The following is an 8,625-nucleotide window of genomic DNA, read 5'->3' as shown; positions in this document are numbered from 1 at the left end:
GGAGACCCAGGGGGTCGGAGTCCCCAGAAGGCCCTTTGGGCCGACGAGATGGTGGAGATGAAGCAGCACCCCACGGGGCATCCATGTGACAGTCGGTTGTAATAATGCTGGGGGCCGACATGGTTTGACTGTCACTAGGTGAGAGGTCAATCACCAGGCGGCCATGGGAATCGTCAGAGGATGAAGAGGAGGATTGGTCCCTCACGCAACGCTGTGGACAGGGTTCCGTGAATCGGTATCACTCTCAGTGGTTATTGGTGACTTGTCGTTAGAAACCAGCGGTCCAGTTAGCACAATAACTGTCGGTATTGAGTTAAAAATAATATTTATTTATTTAACCTGATCAGATTAGGGCCATCAGGTCCTCTCTTACATAGGACCAGTGTTTCACACACGCAGCATTTCACACATCAGAGTTACATCATGACAATAGTTTAAACAAGAAAATTAGATTACTCTAGTGACAATATGAATAAAGAGTAATGACTAAGACCTAATAAAGCAATTTCTGGCAGTATTTTTACAACAGGTGGTATACATACAAATTATGACAAAAGCAATAACAATAACAGTAAAAAAAACAAATAATAATGATAAACATGAGAAAATTTGGCAATAGTAATGAAGATTTGTGCAGATGTACATTAATATCTTGCTGTGTAAAATAGATGTTTACTAGTATAACGAGTTTTGGGGAAGGGAGATTTAAGGAGGGGGAAAGAGGGAAGTAATGAGGTGAAGTGCATTTATGTACAGAGGAAGGCATTACTGTTGCTTAAGTAGATACGTCATTAACTGTTTTTTGAGGCCGGACATGTTTTTAAGTTCTCTAATATAACGAGGGAGGGTATTCCAGAGTCGGGTCCCCGCTACTGTAAAGGACTTGGAGAAGGTGACAGAGCGATGCAGTGGAACAGAGAGGATTTTATTATGGTGGGAACTGTGTTTCTGTCATGTTGTTCCGACGTAAGCGTTAAGGATGAGGAGAGATATGAGGGACAGTGTACATTTGTAAGGCAGTAGATGAGACAGAGTGTATGGAAATCTCTGCGCTTGTCTGCACGCACCCAGGACAATTTTGCATACGATGGTGAAATGTGATCAAAAAGTCAACCGTCACAGATATATCGGACGCAGGCATTCATGACCAGTTCCAGACGTCGCGAATTTTCCTGAGAGAAGCCTTGTAGGATAATATCGCTGTAGTCAATGATTGGGAGTATAAGCGTTTGTACTAATTTCTTTTTCAGATCGAAAGGGAAGAGCTTTTTATATTTTTGTAGGACATGCTTTTTTGCACACTGCAGGTACATGCTCTGTCCAATTTAGATTTTCAGATATTATTACTCCCAAACACTTTGCTAAGGGAGAAAAATTAATATTTGTTCCATTTAGGATAAGAGATGGTACGGATTCCCGATGTTTTAGGCTAATGAGCTTAGAGTGACCAACAATTACCGCTTGGGTTTGAGATGGGTTTAGTTTTAGTCCTATGTCCTGTGCCCATTTTGATAGTGCATCGAGATCAGTATTGAAATTTTCAATAGCTTTCTTAAGATTGCTTGGTTTCGCACTTAGATACAACTGAAGGTCATCAGCATACACATGATATTTGCATTAGGTCAGAACCGGTGACAAATCATTGACATACAGAGAGAAGAGTATGGGACCTACTACTGAGCCTTGGGGAACGCCTGACACTACCTGCCGCCATTTTCATTTTATATTCCCAGACAGGACGCGTTGCTGACGAGACGTCATATATGAGCGAAACCATTGCACTGCACTTGGTGAGAAATTTATACCGCTAAGTTTGGCTAGTAAGATGTCGAAGTCGACAGTATCAAATGCTTTGCTGGAATCTAAGAAGCAAATGATAGTCGATTCTTGTCTGTCCATGGCAAGTTTCAGGTCATCTGTCACCTTTATCAGGGTGGATGTTGTGCTTCAATGTTTACGGAAACCTGATTGGTATTCTAGTAGGTTGTTAGTAGTTAGGTAGTTGGTGAGCTGGTCGTGGACTATATATTCTAAGGCCTTTGATCGTGCAGGAAGAAGGCAGATGGGGAGGTTGTCAGAGGGTGCTGTGGCGATGTCCTTTTTAGGCAGTGTCTTAATTTGTCCCAGTTTCCAGGCCTCAGGGAAAACACTTGTGATTAATGAAGCGTTGTAAATGTCTGTTATAGAGGGCAGTAGTTGATCAATAATAAGTTTTACCATCTGGATAGTGATGCCATCATGTCCAGTAGATGCTGATCTAATCCGCATTATGGCTTTCTTGACAGTACTGCAAGTGACCTGCTGTAGATAGACTTTTTCTTTGCTGCAGTCATTCATCCCCATGAAGTAATCAATGATTCTCTGTTTTTTTTTTTCAGTACAGTGATGGAGCAGCTTCTCATCAGACAGTAGTCAGTGCTAAGCGAAGCTTGATATGGTTAAAGAGCGACGCCAATGGACAGTGGAGGACTGGAAACGAATGATTTGGAATGGCTTATCAAGTTACACCCTGTGTCAATCCAAGGGAAGCGTTTGGGTTTTGCGAATGCCTGGAGAACACTACCTGACACCATGTGCACTACCAGCAAAGAAGTACGGAGGAGGTGTGTTAAGGGATGGGAATGTTTCTTGTGGTTGGGGCGTAGTCCCCTTATTGCTCTTAAGGAAACGCAAAATGTGGAGGGGTATGAACAAATCTGACGGTATTGTGTACAGTGTGTAGCAGAGGTTCTGCGACGATGACCCTATTAGCATTGCAGTTACCGTATCATATGGCAGCATCTGTCATACGATGTTTTGTGGTCAATAACGTTCCCGAAATGGGCTGGCCTATCCCTAGTTCCGACCTGAAAACAATGGAACACTTCTGAAGTGAGTTAGAACATCGACTTCATATTTCAATTATCATGTCTGGTTTTGGCTCTCGTGGAACAATGAGCTGCCATTCCTCATCAGACATTCACACGTCTCTGTCAAAGTATCCCCATTAGGATTCAAACCGTCATAAAGGCGGGGGGTGGGGGGGAGGGGGGGCATCCCATACTAATGTCCACTAATATGTATCCGGATACTTTTGATGACATAGTGCACATAATGAAGCACTTCCTGAAAACAAAGCTCCATTGAAATTGAGTGGAATCTTCAAAGGTTTTCAAAGTGGTGCAAAGATTTGAAAATATATATTTCAATAATACAAAAAATGTAATGTTGTATACTATTAGCATCTCCAGTATCGCTGTCCGACAATTTGGACGGCCCGCCAGAGGGCATGGACATAGACGACAGCAGCTAGGCGGCGCCCCTATTTATCTGTGAGCGTTACAGTCGCCGCTACAGGTGTTTACTTGCGAGCACGTGCGCGTTTTTCGTTACGGTCACGAGTGTTGCTCAGCGTTGTGTAGTCGTTGTGTCTGAGTAGACGTTGATTTGTCGTTCGCGTTCGAAGACAGCGTTGTTATTTCGTACGCGTCCCGTTGTACCGGGAATATATAGGCGTCAGGCGTTCATGCGTATAGCCCGCCAGCGCCCTGAGTACGTCAGTCGGGCCGGAGCTAAGCTTGCGTAGGGCCAAGGGCAGGAGTCCGCGGCTAGGCGACTCTTCCGCCGCCCCTTCGAGCAGCAATGTGACACCGGCCGCCCGGCAAACCGCCGGCTGCGCTGATGCTGACACCACCCAACGGGCTGAGGACCGAGCGCGTCGTGCCTAATTTAAAATTTAACCTATTTCGTGATACATTAGTGGGTATATTTGAAAACAATTTCCCTAAGAAAACAGTGAAACGTAATTGTAAGAAACAATCTAAAAAGCTATGGCTTACTAAAAAGGATAAAAGTATTTTGTAAACAGAAAAAGGAAATTTATCTTATAGCTAGAAGCAGTAATGATCCAGAAAAATTCAAACATTATAAAAACTAATCCACTGTATTAAGATAAGTTATTAAGAAGTCCAGAAGTATGTGCATTTCGTCTGAGATTAGCACCCATGATAATAAAATTAAACCAATTTGGAATACTGTTAAAAGGGAAACAAGGCAACCGAGGGAATAGGAAGACTGTATTTCTACCAAACTCAATGCAAAGTTAATTAAAATAAGGTCAGAAGTAGAAAAAAGATTTAATAATCATTTTTTAAGTTTGCAGAGAAAATAAGATCCAGCTATTCATTAGAAAATTCAATGCTGTATATGGAAGAGGCAATACCTACGCAATTTGATAAAACTGAAATTCAGCCCACCTCTCCTGCTGAAATTAGAAAAATACTAAATTCACCCAAAAGTAAAAGCTCACATGGAATTGATCGCATTTCCGACAGAGCACTAAAAGCTTGTTCCCAACAGATAAGTACGTTTCTCAGCCACGTATGTAGTAGCTCATTGAAAGAGGCCATTTTTCCAGAGAGACTGAAATTTGGTATTGTTGAACCATTGCATAAAAAAGAGACTGGTTTGATGCTCGGAACTATCACCCAATCTCACTTTGACAGCATCATTCAATATTCTTGAAAAAGTAATGTATCAAGAGTAGCTTCAAATATTTGTAAAAATGAAGTATTAACAAAATGTCAGTTTGGTTTCCAGAAAGTATTTTCAAAATAAAATGCTACAGACGCTTTCACTGATCGAATATTAAATGCTCTGAGTAACTGAACATCACCCACTGGGACATTTTGTGATATCTCAAAGGATTTGACTGTGTGATTCATGAAGTTCTTCTATATAAGACTAAGTATTGTCGAATGAGTGAGACAGTGCACAAATAATTTAACTCATAGTTATCTGGCAGAATGCAGAAGGTTGAAATCGACAGTACAGATAGTCTGCAAAAATCAGGAGCCTCCTCTAACTTGGGAGGTGTCAAGAATGGTGTCCCACAGGGTTCAGCCTTGACTCCCTTGCTGTTCTTAATATATATTAATGACTTGTCACTCTATATTCATGAAGTTGCAAACCCAGTTCTTTTTGATGATGACACAAGTATAATAATCACACCCAACAAGCAAGAATTAGCTGGGGTAACTGTATATAATGTGTATCAGAAAATTATCAAGCCGGTCAGAGTGGCCAAGGGGGTCTAGGCGCTACAGTCTGGAACCGCGCGACCGCTACTGTCGCAGGTTCGAGTCCTGCCTCGGGCTGTTAAGTCCCATAGTGCTCAGAGCCATTTGAACCATTTAGCCACTTCACCTAACTGTTGTGTTTTGACTGAAATGATCCGCACTGGCTGCAAGATACTTTTTGTTAAACGTCACGGTCGGTTTAGCGGCAACTGAAGATGCATCCTCAGGTGACCTATACCAAACTAGTGAGGAAAACGTTTTTAAAAAGAATTTTTAACAATGGCCCAAAGAATGAGACATACTAAAAGGTAATACTATACTGTATAGCACTACTTGAAGTGTATTCACAGATCCATTTTAACACGTCATAGCGGAAAGGAAACTCCCTTAGGGCCACTCCCCGTCATTCACATCAGGTTAGAAACAAGTGGCGCGCTAAAAGCGTTAGTCCATAGTTAAAATGTAGGGGATAGGAGAACCTATAGAAATAAAACCTGGATAAAGACGAACTGCCAAACAAATGTGTAGACTAGTCATACACCGAGACAGCTTCAGAGTATGAACCCAGTAAACAAGAAGAGCCTTACCGTGCCACGAGCACGAATGTGTTTGAGCGGCAGCAGGCAAGGCAATGGGGAAGGTGTTTACATGTGGCACCTGCGTCGGTGGAAACAAAACCATCGGTATAAAAGGCGTGAAGGGTGTGTAGCTGCTATAAATGTGCTAAACTACTTTAAAAATGCAACACAGTATAGTAAAGACTGAGTCTCGTTTATAAAAATACTGAAAGTGCACAATTAAAACGTAAATTTTAAAAAGTCTGAGTGATAATGCAAATTACCTCTTTCACAAATACATTCTGTAAAAATATCGAAAACAGATAGTTAAAACGGAAAATATTAATAAAGCCCGAGTGGTAATCCAAAATCCCTCGTTCACAAAAACAATACTATATTAGTGGACAAACGCAATAGGCTAAAAACCTGCGATAATAAAGGAGTGGGCTGTAGAAGTAATGCCTGTCTATTTAGGCAGTTCTTCCTGCTCGTGACACGGTGAGGTTATTCTCGTTTATTGGGTTCAAACATTGAAATTGTCTAAGTGCGTTACTAGTCTGCGGTTTGATTTGGCCAGTTAGTTTTTATTTCTATAGGTTGCGCTATCACCTTAATTTTAAGTATGCACTAAAGATTTTAGTAGTTACATGTTTATACCTTACGTGAATGGTGGGGAGTGGCTCGAAGGCAGCAATCTTTCCGCTGTGACTTGTTAAAAAGGATCTGTGAGTATCCTTCAAGTATTGCTACATAATACTACTTTTTAGTATGACTGTAATCTTCGGACCATCGTTAAGAATTCTTCGTAAAAAATGATTTCTTTATTAATTATATACCGATCACCTGAGGACGCGTAGTCAAGTGAAGCGAAACCGGTCGTGACTTTTAACGAAAACTACATTTTACATTCAGTTCGGATCATTTCATTCAAAATGTGAAAATTTGCCTGTGGTGTTTCGCAATTTAAAATAACACGCGCAACAAATGCGGTTGTGTTCTGCACTTTTCAGGCTGTGGAAGCATTGCCTAGCTCGCTTCTGCATTCGTAAGATGGATTTGTACCTCTGCGATCGTCACGTAGTCTTAAAATTAAATGGCAGATGCCACGGTATTTGTAATTATAGTCACTGTGATATAACATATTACTTTCTAAAGATTGTGAAATTTGTGTTAAAATGCTGCATGGAATTAAAATGAAAACGTTGTGACGTTGTAGTCCTGGGTGTCCCTAACCGACTGTGACTGATGTCCGTCGTCTTAAGGCTCTTCCAGCTCGCGCACGCGCCAGCGGGCTGCCGGACACCCACAAGTGGACGTAGACGTGGACGTGGACGTGGACGTGGACGTGGACGTGGACTGGGGTGCAGCTTAGGCGACTGTTCTACGAGGTTTGTCCGGAAAATATTTATAAAAGTTGAATAATGTCTTTATGTTACAAGTTGCAGTCACCGCCAGGTGGGACTACTGCTGTAATCAATCCCATCAACGCTCAGTTCGAGTCAGAGCACTCTGCGTGAAGGTGGGAGTGTGCGGCATCTTGTTGACAGTTACCCTTTTTCACCTGCCGTCGGCATGGAGCTCTCTCTGATTGAGGAACAGCGCGTCAACATCAAGTTCCTTACAAAGATAGGCAAGAATGGCCGTGAGGTTTTTGAGTGTTTGAAACAGGTTTACGGAGACAATTCTCTGAAGGAACCAACCGTGAACAAGTGGTTAAAAAGCTTCCGGGATGGCCGAGAAGAAGTGAACGATGACCCTCGCCCAGGACACCCGTCGACATCGAGTTCCGATGCAAATGTTGAACGAATTCGGGCTTGTGTTCTTAAAGACCGTAGATTGACAGTCAGAATGATTGGTGACGAGCTGTCAATCCCCAAAACAATCGTTCACGAAATCCTGACACAAAAACTTGATATGAAGAAATTGTGTGCGAAAATCGTACCGAAGCGCTTGACGCCAGAACAGAAAGCAAAGAGGGTTGAGTGCTGTGAGGATTGGTTGGAAGCAGAGGAACGAGGGGACTTTCTCAACCGAGTCGTCACTGGAGACGAGTCCTGGTTTTACGAATTCGATGTGGAGCTCAAATCTCAAAGCAAGGAATGGAAACTAGCAGGAGAACCGAGAAAAAAAAAAGTCGCGAAAATCAAGGTCCAATGTGAAGACAATGTTGATTGTTTTCTTTGATTCTAGGGACATTGTTCACAAGGAATTTGTCCCTCCCGGCCAGAGAGTGAGCGGAAATTTATACGTTGAAGTACTGACGCGCCTCAGAGCTCGTGTGGCCCGAGTTCGACCGGAGTTGGCAAAAGGGGGGGCAGGTGGATCCTTCATCACAACAATGCGCCGGCTCACACGTCACTCGTTGTGCGCGAGGTTTTGGCCCGAAGCTCAATCACCGTGACAGACCACCCGCATTGTTCACCCGATTTAGCCCTGTGTGACTTCATGTTCCCGAAATGCAAAATGGTGCTTCGGGGGCGGCACCTGGGAGATGTGGAAGCCATCAAGGCGGATACGACACGGCAACTGAACAACATCACAGCTGAAGACTTTCAGCAATGTTATCAACAGTGGAAACGGCGTTGGCAGAAGTGCATCGCGTCTCAGGGCGAGTACTTTGAAGGAGACCATATTGTAATACCCGAATAATAGTAAAATAAAGTTATTATTCAACTTTTATACGTATTTTCCGACAAACCTCGTACTTCGGCACGTGACCAGAACTGACCATCTGGTTCGCACGTGCACCGAATGCGTATAAAAGGTTTACAGAATAAGAATCCCCTTCAGCTGCTAGTATCGCACGCGTATCTGTATCCATTCTATACTGTAGCGCCAAAGAAACTTGTGTAGGCATGCCTATTCAAATACAGAGATATGTAAACAGGCAGAATACGGCGCTGCGGTCAGCAGCAAGTGTTTGGCGCAATGTTAGATCAGTTACTGCTGCTACACTGTCACGTTAGCAAGATGTAACTGAGTTGAACGTAACGTTACAGTCATCGCAAAAG

This window comes from Schistocerca americana, chromosome 6 (assembly GCF_021461395.2).
Source record: "Schistocerca americana isolate TAMUIC-IGC-003095 chromosome 6, iqSchAmer2.1, whole genome shotgun sequence".
NCBI lineage: Eukaryota > Metazoa > Arthropoda > Insecta > Orthoptera > Acrididae > Schistocerca > Schistocerca americana.
This window is presented reverse-complemented; position numbering follows the sequence as displayed.